Source organism: Bombus huntii, chromosome 15 (genome assembly GCF_024542735.1).
Source record: "Bombus huntii isolate Logan2020A chromosome 15, iyBomHunt1.1, whole genome shotgun sequence".
Classification (NCBI taxonomy): domain Eukaryota; kingdom Metazoa; phylum Arthropoda; class Insecta; order Hymenoptera; family Apidae; genus Bombus; species Bombus huntii.
In genome coordinates, this window is record NC_066252.1 from 8,679,608 (window position 1) to 8,698,291 (window position 18,684).

At 39.8% G+C, this 18,684-nt stretch overlaps 1 protein-coding gene across 1 annotated transcript in view; it reads left to right on the forward strand.

Moving 5' to 3' along the window:
• Positions 1-6,762: 6,762 nt before the first annotated feature.
• Positions 6,763-18,684, forward strand: part of LOC126874026 (basement membrane-specific heparan sulfate proteoglycan core protein-like) — a 276,871-nt gene continuing 264,949 nt past the window's right edge. Inside the window, exon 1 of the mRNA XM_050635565.1 lies at positions 6,763-7,426. The gene's annotated coding sequence lies outside the window, so the exon portion shown is untranslated. The remainder of the gene's footprint in view (positions 7,427-18,684) is intronic.

Consider the following 18,684-nt stretch of genomic DNA (forward strand, 5'->3'; position numbering starts at 1 on the left):
TCAAAAAATTTGCGTCTGTTAGAAATATTTCGGATTATTTGTAAAATGGGACAGAGTTTATCACTGAAATGTGTATGTCAAATATTAAACTCTGACAATAACAAACAGTCATGGTACAATTTTTAAATCAATCACATTACGTTTACAAATATTTTTCAAAATTATATCGATATTTGTTAAAAAGTATTATATCAATATCAATATTCATATTTGTTTTAAATACATATTCCATACTGTAATGCTGATTATGATTGTTTTATAAATCGGGAAACAAAGTAGCTTTATTTTCCATAGATGTTTGTGACCGCGTGCAATGCGCTCGGTAGAACCAATGTTTGTCGCGCGCGTTATGATATTTTAATTTTGATCATAATAATTATACATGAAATTCAAGTCAGAATTTATTCGTCGATTATTACCAACTACCTAGCCTTCTATTATTATTATTATTATTATATACTTTTAACATATATCAGATTGAAACTTGCAAGATAAAAGACAAATAAAAGAAATAAAATTTTGTAAAGGACTACTTTGTTTGAAACAATCAAATGGAGTCCATTTGAATTTGCTGCGATTGTTCGAAACGTGTCATTTGTTTCTACGATTCAGTGTACACGTTGAGTATTCGTATATTCGTGAGACGATTTTTATATCCTATCGATATTTATATCGTAAGTCAGCGTATATAAAAATGGAATGTCTTATTATTGCAAAAATAATGGACAGAAGCGTTTCGATGCTTCGATGTGTAATAAAGCGTTAACAAAGTGTTTCATAGAAGAAAACCTTAACGCGTTCGCTACGGCGGCTTTTTTCAAGGATTTTCCTATTTGGCGGTACGGGACAAATAGACCCCGTGATGGACTTTCCTATTTCGCGGTACGGGGCAACAGTGTCCCGTAGCAATTTTGATTGAACGGTCGTATCGTCCTTTCCAATTTGGTGCTACGGGATTACCGTAACCCTGTACTCATTTCGACATACAATATCTTTCATATTGCACTTTCACGTTCCAAAGATTTATGAAGTATATTATAATATGAAGAATCGTATGATACGTTTAATACAATCATCTGTTGAGAAAGGGTTCGTTCGAAATTTTTCAAAAATGTTGCAACGATTAAACTGGTTAAATAGAATTCATTAAATCGCTATCTATAATCTACCAATCGATACTGATTACGATTGACCTCTGTCTCTGCCCCATTTTCTACTTCCCTTATCCCTGCGAGGTTTCTTCGTATATCGTCTGGTCCTTATCTTACAGCTTCACCTCTTTTCATGTACACACGACTCTAGCCGAGTGTCGGTAGACAACCACAAGCCCTCATTTATAGTTCCCTTCTACCTTTCTGTTACGGTACTAATGTAAGGGTAGTGGCCGTCTCTACCAGCGTATAGATAAATGAGATCCCGGCCAGTGGTTTCTCTGTGGATAGACGGTCAACCATCTCGTGCTATTTACACAACCGCGACAGCTGAGATTCGGTTTCTTTCTCAGGGCTGTTTGTACAGTGTGTCGAGAATGAGAGATGACGAACGGCAAGGGTGCAAAGGTGTGTACGGCCGAAGGATACCTGAAAATAGAGAACGGGTAAAACGCGAGTGGCGAACACCGGTGCACCACCATCGAAGCCGAAGCTTTTGGTATAATAAGAAAAAAAGAAAAAAAAAAAGAAAGAATAGAAAAATACAATATAATATAAAAGACAACGATCTGTTGTCTGGAATTCGTAATTTTATTAGATCGTTAAGGGATTAAATATAACCGAATCCTGAGAAACTCAAATCGGAAATAAAAGAACGCCCGATACTTTGCTTCGTTTTCTGTACATATAAATGGATTATTGATCGCGATGGAATTCTACGTATCGCTGACAGGTTCATAAGATACGTGAATGGAAATGAAAGGTGAAACGTGGTGAAGCGCGATGTTCGTGCGTAGGTTCGCGTACGTCGGACAATCAACGGGAAACAATTGCGAATTGCGAAAAGTTCGCATGAACATGAGGAGTGTTCTAGCGCCGAATGATTTTTGGCCCAACGAACGTCACCGATAAATCGCTCTGGATTGTTACCAACGTATACTCCTAACCCCACGCTGGTTTCCGAAAGTGGAACTACAGGGCGTGTTGGTCAGCGGAAGCAAAATCAGCAGGTCGTGTCGAAACTTTTGCAAACCTGCGCTCTGGAGGCACAGTCGAATGTCTGATACCGCAGCCACAATTTCTCGGCGTCGTGACGTGCGTGTGCATGCACGTCACGCATGCACGTCACGCATGCACACGCAAATGCCAACACTGTTACCGGTAAAAAAAAGAAAGAGAGAGAAAGCATCAAGCCCTTGATCAATCGAGTCTCGCTATTCGTTTCCATTCGAAGAGATCCGTTTCCACATAAAAATCAGTCGTGTTCAGAGTATCCGACTGATAAGAAACAAAACACAAGTTGCATATACGTCCGTTGCAATTATCAATTTACTCCGTTTACTCCGCAGACTCGATTTCGTCTGATGTCAGAAAGCATTTCGTCTAGAAGCACAGACGCACTTTTTCGCAGGTTCTAAGAAGCTTCCACACCTTCTTCTTCGTCACATTTACCTAAACTTATAAACGAAAGAAGTCCTACATTCTAGTTTATAGTTTGCCTTTTCGTTTATCGACCAGACTCTCGAGAACAGAATAGGTTTGTTCTTTCAATTGTCTTTTGTGTCGCGATTTATTCTAGAGCGTAGACGATAGAGGCGAACGTAGGGTACTTTGATGCTGCCACTGCAACCGTTCTTTTATATAATGTTCATTTAGTGAAGTCTACTCTGCAATTTACGTTCCGCGATAATAAGGCGCGAGCCGCGCGCTTATGATTGTTACCGAAAAGGCGAAACGTCTGTACGTTTGTGTGCGTGTGAATGTGTGTCTGTCTGAAGTCGATCAAAAAGCGCGCGAAACAATTAGTTAGCTGGCATATTCGGTCTGTTAGCATTTAGAATGCATCGTCGAAGCCATTCAAGAAATACGTATACCTACGTACATATATTTCATCATATGCAAAGTCTGATTTTTGTCCACTCACCGTACCCATACTCGTTAATCAATTGTTTCATCCTAACGTGTCAATTATACGATTCTTTTTTAAACTCATTCAACGATATTTATAGAATTAATTTCTCAAGGGAATAACTATTACACGAGTTAGATTATTAGTCTATTTCGTGATGTCTGCGTCAAAGATCATCCAAAACGACAACCGAATCGATATTACTTTCTTCTCTCGTTCGTTCCGCTGAATTAAATTAATTAAAGAATCCTAAATAATTTCATCCATGTCCTAAATTATAAAAATAAAAGGCCAGATTATAAGATATAATAATTCCTGTCTTTGATCTGATAATTATTTCGTTCGATTAATTTCTATCCGAAGAAGGCACGTCTTTATTTCCAATTTTATTCTTCAAAAACTGGCCGTTATCAACGTAACAAAGCAACAGAAAATCGAAAAAAAAAATCGGAAAAAAAGAAACGATTGCCACGGCCCTCCGCCATTCATATTACGAGCCATCTTATAAAGCATCGTTTACGATACGTTGATTCAATTTTTTCTGTCACACACGCACTTACTTGTCGCTGAATCTCTCTAATTCAACATGCACGAGTAAACGACGAATCGCGTAATGTCTTTCGTTGGACAGTAATATTCAACGCGCGTAAGAAACAAGTGGAGAAAATCTTTTACCTCGGAGATACAACGCGATGAACGTGGAACCGGAGTTGGACGGGACTTTCATAATAAGGTACGGAAAATGGTGCAGCATCGTCGAAGCGTAAGATCGGTCCATATTTCCGGTAATTTGTAGGCAATTTCCGAGCTTCGAATGCTCGGTTGCCCAATTACACCGTGAGACGGTATTATTGAGATTTTCATATGGACCATAGCTTACAGCGTAGCTTTTAAGACGAACGAACTCCTCTCACTCGTATTTCATGGTCTAACGGATACTCCCATTCCCTCTTTTGTCAGTCTCCATTCTTCCTGTTGAACTGGAAAAAGGTAAAACGAAAGCCTTCGGAGGATTTTATTCCTGCCGGTGTCGCGATCCTTCGCCCTCCAAGTAGGCCGCTTCTTGAGCTTTTATTCTATTAGACGGAAGATACTTACTAAATTACGTTAACTCTCTGACGTTTCTCTCTCTCTCTCTCTCTCTCTCTCTCTGTCTCTCTCTCTCTTTCTCTCTACCGTGTGCGCTCGTCCTATATTTCGAAAACAAAAGAGAAGGATATGCCAAGCTGCGAGTTCCAAGTTTCGAGTTATACACAGGAGACGTTAACGAGTCTAAGAAGACCGCTAAATTTCAATGGAACTCTGCCTTTTGAACGAGTTTCGCGTACAAGTAATAATCTTTTAACGTTCCTTTCTCGATCATTCTTTATCTCCGTACTTCGTTAGTACCTGTGGTTTCTGTTGGTTTTTTTTACCTAAGAAATTACCTTGCTATGATTTGTATAGCGTAATGTTTAGCGTAATATTTGTATAGCGAAAACAACGAGGCATACTTTCGTCAAAAAATTCGTACAGATTAAGCTTACTATTTTAAGAAATTTTGAATAACCTGATTAAAATTGAAAAGAAGCGTCGGTTCAAACGTTGTCAATAGTGCATCCTTGCAGAGCGATGTAGCTGAGATGAATAGGTGTTATCGTGGATCGAACGACGTATTTTATCGATATGCCGTGCACGCAAGTCGGCCGGTACGAGACGCGGCGAATCAATTTACGAAGACAAATTGACCGAACGAGACTCAAACTCATGAGGAATCGCCGCTCGTAAATCGAAATGGTACCGCGATTTCATCGTTTACCGAGACTTCGGATTCTTCTGATTCCGACAGAGACTCGTTTTAACTCTCACTCAGACTCGCTTCATACGCTAGACATTTACATCGCGTTTTCATCCTCTGTACCCGATGTGGCAAAAACACCGAACACCTCGTGATCATTTTTTAACTAGCGTTTTACCACCAGCCTAAGTATTTGCAGTTGCGGCGATGTGGAAAAGCGTCGGAAACGTAAACCAGTCTCGCGATACTTTGACACGTGCGTAGTGCACACGCGAATGAGTACGTTTCAGTCTGAAGTCTGAAGCGCCTACTTTGCGAACGAAATCGACGAAAGAGTAAGTCGCGCGACTCAAGGATGTGGAAACAGCGACTACGTACTCGCTTGTCGAACCGTGACGTCGCGAGTCCCTACTGTTCCCACAGGAGTACCCGGAAACCTCTCTTTGCCACGGCTCCTTACTCGCCGTCGCGTCTGTCGCGTCTCGTAACTCGTAAAGCAGAAGGAGGACTGGCGCGGTGGAGGATGCTCCGGGAACTGCGTACAGGTTCGATATTCTCTAGCTTTGCATTTTTTTCTTTCTTTTTCTGTTTGTAAACGTTTCGCCGACAACTTAAGTACGTAGCACCGTGGAACTGTCTGCCGCCACGATCGCGACGTATATAAACATGGCTACGCTTCACAGTCGGTGAATTTTTCCCGTGAATTTCTGTCGAAAGACTCGTCTTCGTTGAATCTCGCGATCACGTGAAACCAGAGAATAGCAATAAGCAAGAGAAAGAAGAGAGGCAAAGAAATATTTTCAAACATTTTCGATAGCTTCGACGAATTAAAAATTTAACGCGAATCGAATTTAGAAACTAGGTGAGAATTTAATGGAAAATATTTTATCAGGAATCTATGATAATCGGGCATCTTTGATGCAACACGCGACGATAATGTTTTCTGCAAACTAACACAAAGTTTGAGGAGACGCTTGACAGCTACGCTTACATCTTTCGCTAATGAGTCGATAAATATCTTTACTTTGGACGATTCACAGACGCGTAATTAAAGATGGCGAAAGATGTACACGCCTTTGTGTCAAAATTCTATCGGGAGAAATGTTGGATTCGGTGTACTTTATTAGATTATAACCGGGTCACACGAATAATCTTTATCACGTGAAAAATTAACACGCAAGCTTCATCTATAAATATAGAGAATGTGAGGAAGTTTGCTCGCGTGCAGAGGTATCTTGAGTGATCTTTAATTATCGATAACTAAAAAACAAAGCCGAGAATGCAATTTTTTAATTCTTGATTTTCGTCTTATTTTGGCCTCGAAAATCACCCCTTAAATTTCCTGATACCTGTGGCCGAACACCCTGTATATTTATATAACGCGTTTGAAAATACGCACGCGAGCGTAAATCTGTCGAAACGAAAATCCGTTACCATGTTCCGGTTGGAAAAATGGAAAAATGGAAAAAAATAGTACGCAGCTTATAAGAAGAATCAGCCACCACGAAGCGGACAATAATCCTGAATCCCGAACGATAGTTGTGACCAAAGATCGAATCGATTTCGAAACTTGTTTAAAATGTCGATCGATGTATCGCTTCGTACGATCGATCGTTTCGAAGCGTGTACAAATGGACGATGAAATCAACGAACGTTGTATATCGTATTTCGGGCTTGTAAGCGTTCTATCTGTGCAGAGTGCAAGGCAAAAGGCGAATCAGAGTCAGATCGAAAGGAAAACAGAGAAGTATGAAATTAAAAAACTACAGAAACATTTTTCAGCTAATGTGACAGAGTATACTTATTCGACAGAGTTGAGGATGAAGCCAGAGCCAGAGGTCGTGGTGAGTCGCGCGACGTTAGAGAGGGCGTGCGCGTTCCACCAGCCTGCGGGATCAGTCGACATCCGAAGCGGCACTCACGTTCCGCGACTGTACCGCGCGCGCGCCTTTATCTTGCCTCACTAAATCGTCCTTTTGAGTTTGCCCGATCGAACCTCCTGTTATTCATTGTCGCGATAAACGTCGCGAATATCGAGCAACGCTCGCGTTTCACCCGTGAACGAGCAACCGAATTTTAGTGTTTGCGCGCGAATGCTCGCTCGACGATCAGGGGCTCGTGTGCCCGATTCCTGAATTAATCCCATCGACCTCTAATCGATCGAGGATCGTCTGCACCGCGTCATCCGGTAAACGGATCACGACCGCCATGTTCTTTATCCGTGTACGTTTCATCGACCAGTGAAAAAAGTTTCTTTTTCGTGCGCGTTTTGGTTCTCGATAATAATTTCATTTGGCACCAAGTTTATCGATTTTTCATCGATCGGAAGTTAGCTACGGAATCGAATTTCAACGTTCTTTCGTGAATCTTTTGTCTTTTTTTGCATTCGTGTGTTTTCTCCCGAACGAGTTCGAAATTTTTTCCGGTAGAACAAGAACAGGTTGAAAAGTACTACGCAAATGTGTGTTGTGAGATTCCGTCGAGATAGACATGCATTCAACGAGTGATGATCAGTGGTGCTGGTGGCATCTTGTCATTGTTTGTGTTTCATTTCCAAAGTTGTACCTGTCTCGTGCCTCTTCAACAACGGTGAGTAATGAATCTTCTTGGTTTTTTTTTTTTTTTAGTTTCCATGATTTTAGATTATTAGAGTTCTATCCTTTGTTCCTCCTTCTCGGTAAGAGATTCACAAATCACGAGAGGCAAAACGTTACGGTCGTTTCCAGTAATTTCTAAACAGGCGATTTTCTCGAAACGACTCTCACAAAAATTTGCCTACGACTTCGTTTAGTGAATTTTGCGAGGAATTTCATTTGTAAGGAAATCAATAACGGTTAAAGCTGATCATATAGCGATTATATACTTCGTGTATGTTCGATGCGTTTGCGAACGATTGTATTTCCGCTGACCAATATGTCTATTAAACGAAACACAGATAATCTATACAGTGAATTAATTATGTTACGTATGAGGTTATGATATTCAAAAAATCTTAGCTCTTTCGTTCTTTCCTTTTAGTATTTTATTATTATTTTTCCGTAGACGTTTTTCTCGAATTGTACATCGTTTCTACTGTTTTTCGATTTGCGATTAATACCCCAAAGAAAGGCCGCCATTTTCATCTTGCTTGTCGGTTCATTTGATAATCGAATTTGTAATATGATTCGAAGGGAGTCCAGAATAACGTGTCGACAATGGAAAATTAATTTTTCTTCCATGTACATGATACGTGTATCGCATACGTATGTACGTATAGCGCGGATAGTAAATAGAAATATGAGTGAACGACGACTTTGACGGTTCCTGGAAATTGATCGGCGCCATTGAATGGCAGACATTCGACGATGAATAGACATGTTACGTCTAATGCGTTATGAAATCATCTTTACAGATAGGTGACTCGGAATCGAGTTGCAACGAGGTCGTTACATCTACAATAATGTATAAAGATTCACTCGTTTATGAAACCCGAACGAGTTCTCTTTCATCTATCGGATCCATCGCGACCATTTGACTTTAACTGAAATGATTGGATCGGAAAGTATTTGCATGATTAAAAGACTCGTTACACAACATTATTCTCGTGACAGAGAGGGCGTTACGATCGAGCCTGAATTAACACCGTAGAATATAGAAGATTGCTAGAACCCTGCTAAAGTAGAGAGGGTGATCAATGACGCATGCAATGACAGGCATACTCTGACAATGAGTCTTAAGGGATTTAGCTTATGCTGTACAATCAATCCAACCAATGGATCGTGCCTTAGAGAAACCATGTTCGATTATCACTTGCCTGAATTATGGTAGAGATTTCACTTAACGAATACGTACGATAATCCAAGATGGCTGCGTGGTTAATAAAAAATTAATAAACGACGTAATCGAAAGATTGAAAGTCATTAAGCGTAATGTACGAGTTCGTATAATGTAAAAAAAAAATCACTTTGACATTTTTCTGGAAGAAAGTCAATATGCCTTTCATCTCCTCCGGCGAATGAAAACAATATATCACCATCGATCATACCTTGTCAGTTCGTGCAAACGGAAAATTCGTAAAAATCCTCTGTCCTCTCCGCGATGAACCAATATTTACAAACAAACTTCAACTATTGTGATTAGTAAGAAATACCGATTTATTGCTCGGAAGATAACATATACATACTATGATTACTAAAAATACGTCATCAAGTCGGATAATCCATCGATAAATTTGAATTCTAACATTACGAACTGAATCGTCGTGGATATGGTACGTCTATAGACCATATTGGTGTCTAACGACGAATGTACAAGGTAACTGCACTACAGGCTTGTCTGAAAGTAAGATCGAAAGTCGCACTAATTTTAATAAGCAGCGCGTACTCGAGAAACGATTAATTCGGAGGTCGTGTTTGTCGCAAGGAGTTCGGGAGAGCTATCGATCAATTTTTTGATCACTCGGAAAACCAATTGAAATTTAACGAGGTGGGAAAACACGCGTACAGTGCATTGTTCCCGATCTGCGTTTGTTCAAGTTGGAAAAAAGAGAATGATTTTAAACGTTCTGTTCGCGGCTCTGCTATATACGTATGCATGTATATGCATATTATGCAACTATTCAGTTACAGAACGGTAGACTATGTGTTAATAAGGGGAAAAATCCCTTCGTTCACTTTTGTTCGTCAACACCTGCCGCATCACAGACCGTAGAAATGCTATTTCAGCTTACCACAGCTTCTCTAACGAGCGATCAATTCCGCATCCCTAGGAACCTTTGATAATGCGTGGCCTTTGTTAAACGATAGCAAGACGAGTCGGTTTTCCCCTCTTTATTCCTTTCTCTGTTTCAGAAAAATGTATGTCGCAATTTAAAACGGAACAGAGATAAAACTCCGTAGCGGCGAGAACGTCTCACGGTCTCGTTTTAAAAGAAAATTCAATGTTAAATTATGCGTTATATCGTACAGAATACTTCAAATATGTAATACGATCTACGCTCGGATTTAATATAAATGGATAGAATAAAACGAGACTTTCTGTTATTGAAATAATATAGCGATATACCGCGTTTCGCGTATTAGTTTTCTCACTAATTCTACGACACAACAACACAACGTACTCCACACGACCACGATAAATTCAACTCTGACAGCATTTTCTATGCTCATTTTTCCCTTAACATACCTTGGTAACGCTCACAACACTCCTTGACAACATTAACATATCTTGACAACGTTTATAAACAATTACCCCTCACGTCACGTCCTTCCCTGACGTCACACTATCCCCACATATATTTCAGAAGATACCGACCTTTGACAGGAAAGCTAATTGCTCGTCTGTTAGAGTAGCGATATTTCTTCCACGTGGAGCAGAATTTAACTGTTATATAAATCATAAATATCTTGTCAAAAATTAGGTAAAATACATCTTCGAAGCGTTCTTCTTGTCGTTTCTATCTTTGATGATACGATTCGCATTTTAGTATTAGCGTAGTCGCGTTAAGGTAGAGATTAACGTAGAATAGGGAAATTGTATTTGGAAGGAGACGATTGAAAGATGATCTTTGAACTTTTGGCCTTAATACGAACGAGGTCGTTGTGGAGCGAGCTTCCGATTCTTTGGAGAAACGCTTAAAATTCAAATGTGAGTTCGGTGTCCTCTTAGATTGACTGGAAGACTAATACCGAAGAAGAAAGAAGTCTCTGGAACGAGAGTATAATTTTTCTATAAATCACGCTAGTATAATCCTTAAAATTTGTCAGCACTTTCGATCGCAGAAGCGATAGGTTACGATCTTTTTATTAACGCTTTTGAATATTTCGCTTTAAAACGATCTGATCGACGTGGATTCATCGTGTAACAATGGAGCGAGTTTTACTTGCAACTGTGGCATAGAGATTTCAACTGTAGCATAGAGATTTCAACAAGAGAGTTTTTCAAGCATTCAGACGCAAACGGTAATCTCCTTTCCCATGAAATATGTAGCTGTCAAACACGATATATTGTTTAAAGTTTAGAGAATGCCAACGCCTTACGTAAACCACGTGACATTAGGAAACTTCCTTGAAACGTTCGATATTAACAGAAAAAGATACCATTTTTACTATACAAATCGAATAATTAATACACGAACGTGAACTAACGTTTACAAGGTTGTTATCATAAAGAAATACTCGTGGAGAATTTTCAAACGCGTGTATTTCTAAGATAGTGCATTAAAAGTGTGCGTGTGTGTGTGTGTACACGTTCCATGAATTCTATTAGCGGCACGACGAATAAAACGGTATCGGTTGAGAGATCGATCGAAATGGAAAGAGATAATACGTAAACATTGGACAGTTTTCTTTAATGTCAATGTATAGGGCACGAAAAGAAGCACACGCGTATTACGCTTAAAATTGGCACAGTGGAGGAGTGTCTGGCGAAGAGGAAACGTTTGCTTGCCACTGGAAAAATTTCCAAGCCGTCATTTGTATTATATATGCATGCATTTATCCGTGACATGGTTAACATTCAGCTACGGTGAGAAAAAAGGTATTTATAGAGCGATATCGCCGCGAGAAGGAAGCGTAGCTCGTAAGATCGGATAAGATTGAACCGCGGGTAGCAGGTGCATTTCTCGGAATCTGGCGCGGTTGGAAGGAAGAAAAAAAAATTTGGTGGTCTCGTTTCACTTTTTAGAGGTTTCGCGGCGCCGAAGATTTCATCATAGCGAATGTAGAGGTAAAGGGATGGAAAGAAGGCAGGGGAGTATGTAGGGATCAGTTGAGCGGAAAGCTCTTTCGCTGCAAAATACTTGCAGCTATGCATGCATGAATACCGGTATTTGGAGGCCATACAGTCGGTGAATACCAGTACCCGCGAGAGATGGGTGAGTCGTACAACCGATCGAACGTGTATTCATCCGTGTGCCGGTAATTCGTGCTCGACACGCTACAAACGAAAAGGACGGTAAACATTTGAGCAAGGTTTTCCAACATTTGTATAAGCAATCAAAGGTAAACGAGTAATTTTCTTTTCATCGCAATTCTGATTTTCCAATGTATGCATCGACTATTTGCCGTTATTATAAAATCATCTTTCAGTTTCGTAACGGCTACACCGAATTCCTTTCTAAATATTCGACTCAATAGTTCAGATACACCTTACGAAATACACCTACTTGTACGATTAACCGACGCAACGAACGAAAATTTTGGGAAAAGTGATACGAGTTATATGGATAGATGCGTACGTGTACTTTACGCGTATTTGCCGTTTAGTGTTAGTTACCGTGGGACGAATTACGTGGTTGTTGCGTATTCGATAAACATAAATCGTTCGTTGCCTGTTAAGAGAACTGGAACGTTTTCGGCACGCGATAAAACTGTTTTCTACGTGATTTACCTACGACGCTTCTTTCATCCGACAGATTTACTTTCTTTTTATAGTCACTTTCAAGCAAGAGATCGCCGAAGGTTTTTTCACTCGATCGTTGGATCGCGCTCCTGGGAATTGACTTAACGTTGAGTTTCTATGTAAATCGTGGTTCGCGGCGAGAGCTGACGGTGATTTGGACGATGCGTTTAAATGCGTCTTTCTTCTACGTTGCCTTCCGATCGACCGTTCCTCAACTTTCAAGTATCTACAGAAAATTCCATTTCTGGATAGAATGAATTCTTTGCTGCATTTTTCCTATCTTAAGAAGAGAAAGAACGAGAGACAGGGAAACAGAGAAATACGTATTTCGTATACTTCTGTTAATAATATCGGAGAAATGCTGCAACTTGTTTAGTATAAAAATGGTACAATTTTTTTGTAACGTAAAAGGTAGTTGGAAACCGATATACGATATGTCCGGTTTTACTCGGAACGATCAAATATCTGGCAAAACACGAACGATGCGAAAAAATGTTTCGTACGAAAGTTGTATGGTATCGAGGCGGGCATATTTTTTTCCTTCTATCTGTTTGGTCTTGCGATGACCTTGCGGTCTGCTGTAGAGGTAACATTAAAATTTTTCAATTGCTACCTCCATCTTTTATTATGTGTCCTTGTAGCTAACATTCAGATGTTTTTAAAACGCTACAAAGTTGCGTTCTCCACATAATCCAGCATTAACGTTGTTCGATGTACACCGTGCAGAAAGATGTTTTTGATAGTGCTGTTACTGGTATGACATTGTCGGAACGCAAGCTCACAGTTTTCCAATATTTCCAAAACAGCTCGTCAATTCCGAGCGGTAAATTTCGGTACGAACATAGTTGCTTGTATCGATCGGATTTGAAAGTTCGTATCCTGATGCCGGATGCTTCAAAACGCGCGACTTCGTGTTATTTTGAAAACATCTGATTATCAGCTACTAGAATATGCAATAAAAAACGGAGATATCCATTTCAAAATCTCGCTGTCGCCGCCACAGAACGTTTGAAGGATATCGCAAGATCAAAGAGATAAATAACACAGTGCGTGGTTCCTCTCGATATCGTACGACGTTCGCCTTAAACATATTTTCGTGTCATTCGTATTTTTCCATATATTTGATCGTTTCCAGTTAAACCGGACATGTTGTACGTAGTTGCATGTAGAGTAACGCGTAATGACCTGTAGAACTAGAGACCACTTTTACCTGGCTCGCGCTACTGTTTCATTATTCAAGGTAGGAACATTGAGGGAAATTGCGCGCAATTGGCCAAGCGCACGGGCAATTCGTCTTTGCGAAAGTTTTATCGACTAATGAGTATATAGGTAACACGGTGGCTCGTGCGTTCGTCATTAGTCATTAGCCAGTTTCGTCGAGCGGGAATTCGTTTTAATGAATTTTACGAAACTCGTCGATCACTCGCGTAGCGGAAAAAAGCTATCGTCGTTGGCCGGCCGCTCTTAAATAATTCCATTCCAAGATATATATGTGTCCAGGGATTAAACTCGATCTTTAGTACGTGGGATTAGAAGCGAAATTTCATTTTTATATTTGCATTTTAAAGTTAGAAGCGGCAACAGTCTCGACGCAATCCCGTCGCTTCGCATCTGGCAAAGGATTTCCCATGGAAATGTCATATCGCATTTTATGTTTATTCGTTATTTGTTTTCGAAGAGATCGATTAAAAATATGTCTCGCACACGCTATACATGTACAACGTTTCGGCTTGATATTCCTAAAAAAGCATCTCGTCGTATCGAGAAATTCAGTACGCTATTACGTGCATATGGCAGAAGCATGTAACGTTTCGGTCGTGCTTAAGATTTATTTTACGTTTTTTATAAACAAACACGTAATACGCTAACGTTCACCACGGTCAGAACCGAGATTTGTGTGACGACCTGTGCGCGATCGATCGGGTTAACAACCGTACGGTAAATTTATTTCAGATGAAAAAATATGACGTAAAATAAAATAACAATTGATGTTGCCTGTGATTAATTTTTAATTAACTTTTACGATTGGTTCGTAACGAAGAACGGAATGAAATCAGAAAAACGTAAACAAGTATTTTCTATTGCTGGCCTTTGTGACACGCTAATGAGTAGAAAATTTAAATAACAGCAAACAAAGTTGCTTAATTGCTCCTGGTTGAATAATTTCTGAAAAAAGATCGGCCAAAGAAAACCGAGTGGCCGTAAATTATTAACGACTACTTAGCGAAAAATTATAAATAACAGATTCGGACGAGCTTAAGAGGAGCTGGTAAAATATACGGGATTTTCACGCTATCAATTCTCAGCGTCTTTCTCGTTACCGACAAGTACGAGGAAAGATGAAAGAGAAAAAGAACGAATAGTTTAAAACCGACTATGCGCGTATTCGCGATAATATCTTGTTCGCAAGTGCAAAGATACATTTGCATTTTGTTACTGCATATATAACTTAACGTCTATATGTGTAAGTATATTGTCGCAATTAACGAGAACACGAATTCAGTCGTAAACATGCCAGCCAAATCGAAAGGAATAAAATACACAGTTTAAGAAAGTCACAGAGCTTGCAAAAATTGCCAAGATTTAGTTAAAAAGATGAAATGTTACTTGACCCGCGTCCACGTTGACCATCGCGCAAAGAATAACCGAGAATATCCTTGACGTCGCGTCGCTTCGCTGTTGCAGTCATAAAACCGTTGGGACACGCTAACCCACCGTACGACACGGCACGGAAGAGAACTTAATTTATGCCACTGTCAAGCTCAAGTATCTTCGCTTTCTCTTATATCTTCGCTTATATCAGGGCGACGAGAACCAAGCGACCGGTCGCGTTCCAACCGTTCGAAGTATCGCGTTTCCTGCTACTGCCAACGAAAATGAAATCCAAACCGAACGTTGTTCTGTTTGTTATTTTTATGTACGCGTGTGCGTATTTTACGTGTTTTGGTCTTCGCATCGCTATATGTATATATATATATATGTAGGTCGATAAGTGTGAAGATACGTACTTTCTTTTCTAACTTTCTCGCTTTACGATACTTATTTGTATAATTCCCTTCCTTCTCTGTACTTTTTCTTTACCCGTTTTACTTTTTGCGTTGCTGTTTCTGCTTTCAAACGGAACGCCTCTCCTCTTTTTCCATTTTCCTATTTTATAACGCCGGTAGCAAATTACGTAGCAGTAGTTTCAGTTTAGTTATTTCTCTTGCTTTCTAAGAGACTGGACGTTCCGGTGATAGTAATTGATGGGATTACGCAAGTTCGCACGCGCCCCTGATGGCTCAATATCGTTTCTTTTTTCTCCGTTAAGAAAAGATACTTCTCAGTTCGACCCGAATCACATCGTATCGTCCCTCGCAGGCCTACCAGGGTATCGGCGAGAAACGATGAAATAACCTAACAGAGTCGTTCGTGACAGGCCATTCGACGAAATCTTCGCAAAGCTTTTTCCCTATTCCTCTATCGCTTTCGAGTTTGGCTATCTTCTCGTCGCAAGTGAATACACACACTGCCGCGATTCCGTGTCTTCCTCTTTTTAGCTATAGTCAACTTAGCTATCTTCTTTCACCGGTTAACCGCGTTTGACGAGTATGCACGCGAAACAAAAACTTTATTTCGGTGCGTTTACTCGACGTTGCTTGTATTTATTTACGCGCTGCGCGATCTAACCCCATGACGGATTTCTAAAACTAAATTCCGCAGTTAACTGGTTAATTTTCGTGGCACTGCGTGCGCAGCTGTGTTAATATTGTATTTCCTGCATATGTTTCGCAATATTATTTAAATAGACTGATCCATTATGCAGTGGACAGTGAAAACAATATATATATATACTTCACGTAGCTAACAACAATTTATGGTTATCATCGTTCTTTGCGAACTCATTTTCCATTGAAATATTTCCTAGCAATAATGTTTAATAGCATCTTATTTTAACTAAGCTAAATTATCCTACAACGATGAAATGTTCGTGTTCCTAAAGAGGATGAAAATCCTTCTAACTATGATCGCGAATGTACTATGATAAAATATAATTATATATATTTACGTTTTTCCAACGAAATGATTACTATTATTATGAAATTCGTGTATGATGGGCGTTTTCGAAGCGGCGTTATTTCAAACGAGGATACGCAAGAATGTTTGGCGTACGATCGTGTTGGAAATTTCCACAGAGGCCCTTTTAAAGTCTGTCAACGATTCGTTTTTTTTCTCAAATCTCTACAAATACCCACGCATTCAAGCTTTGCTTACTTACTTAAAAACGTATACAAATGAGCGCTAATGACATAAACGTAACGATCATTGTAAAGCAGAGAAGAAAAGCAGTTTCTACGGACGCGGTAGTGGTTTGCGTTAGCGAGCAAGCTAAACTTATTTTTAGTTGCTCTGTTGCTTGGAAGTCGGTAGGTAAACATCTGGACCGCCCAGCATCTTGGCGAAAGTATCACTGTTAATGGCGACTACATTTTCCAGCGTAGCTTGAATGCACCTTGATACGCCCTATGCCACTAACAGAGCTCAGTTCTAATGGTCTGTGCCTCGTGTTACCCAGCTTTCCTATTCTTCCTCCCAAACAAATATCTCAGCTATGATAGTTAACCCGTATCCAGCTACGTCGGCTGAGAGAACGACGTAGAGCGAGGTCTGCGAATGAACGAGGAAGGAAAGACTATCTAAGAAGAGAGAGGCTTCTCGTTGGCTTGTAAGGTGGAGTCAGGTTGTTTAAGAAATCTCTTGACGAGGAGAAAGAGAGAGAATGAGCGATTAGCTCGTTTCCTCTCTTGCAATCGGAGAAATAAGAAATAAGAATGATACAGCGACTAATTGTAAGAAAGAGGAAAAGCTAGTAACAGAGAGAGAGGGAGAGGCGGTAACTAAAAAAACAGAAAAAGAAAGATAATGGAGGAAAAGGAGATGGAAGTTTCCTCGAGGAAAGCTGAAACTGTTTACCAAGAGACGTAGACATTTCGAAAGATCACTCGACCCGATGCGAGAGATTGGATGGTTGGACGAGGAGAAAAATAATTTCTAGATAAATAGAATTTTTCGTGTTATCGGTATTTCTGAGCGTACGATTAGCATATTTCGATGCTGTTCTTCCATCGCGCTGTTGCGAGCGCTGCAAGAAAGAAATTACAAATTTGCTTTATAACGCTGTTCGTATTTCTTATCCTTTTCATTCTTCAAACGACTTTAGAGCTTGGTTCTCGTGTTTTTTAAACTTTAAATTCTCTGCCGGTATCGTGAAGTTCGTGAACCAGTAACATTTTCAATTGTGTCGCCGTACGAAAGTGCTGGTAATTACAAAAGTTTCACGATTTCAGGTATTTTCAGTAGAAATTGCACTCGTAATAGCGCTGATATACCTAGTACGATGTACAAGTCTCTGAACCTACAACTTTTTTTCGCCATAAATTCCGAATGTTCTTAAGAGGCAACGAGCTCTGTTAAAATTCCGGTTTACGTATAAAACCCGTAGAGATGCAAGCGAAACCACGAACCAACTGTCCAAGTAATGGAAAATGTTACAACGAACACGATGTGCTTTATTACCTATCTATCGATAGTATCGTATGGCTACGACAGATACAAACGATTCGTATAAGAAGAGTAGACTCAACGTTGAAGTCGTTGTTCTGACATTTACCCAAAGATAAATCTTCCTTCTCAATCTATCTTTGACGTTTCGTAAAATACCGAACATTTGCAAGAATCTCTTTAAACGAATAACGCGCGCAAAAGATTAGTAGTTTCTGATATTTCCACGAATTTCTGGTCGGAGACGGGAGGATGATAAAAAAACAAAAGACATTTTCCGTTGAATGAAGTCGACTCGAAATAAAAGTGTTTGGACGCGGTATAAATTTCGCTTGTACACGAGAATATAACTATGGTAAATTTGCTTGTCTACGACTACGATACGATCTACCATAAACGTAACAGTGGAAAGGAAACGCGTCGTGTCGCGTCGAGTTGCGCCGCATCGTGCGCGTAATGTATAACGAAAAACCGCAGAAGCTCGACCACGAGACTCTTTCAAATTCTCTTCGAAACGACGACTAATTTTTTCACGGCTCGACGATGAGTTGCATTTTGGATACGAGATTCCCTACGAATCCGACGAGTAAGCCGAGAATTTATAATAGAACGTGATATTGTTCCTGAGATTTATCGACGTATATACGTACATGTATCTTTTAGTTAATTTTAAACGAACGTTTTCCTCGTTGCATTTAACGTAGAGTTATATTGTTCAAACGGAATATATTACAAGCATAGTATGGAGTATTCTAACGTGAAATATAACACAATTTTTAAAATATTTTCTCGTTAGGATATTTTCGTATCTTTGCCGATGAAAGCAATTTGAACCGGTGGTAATTAATTTTCCTTTTGCCGTGCAGCTTGATTTCTATGGGACTTGTACTACGAGTGCCAGTCGTTCTTTCTCAATTGTAACGTTT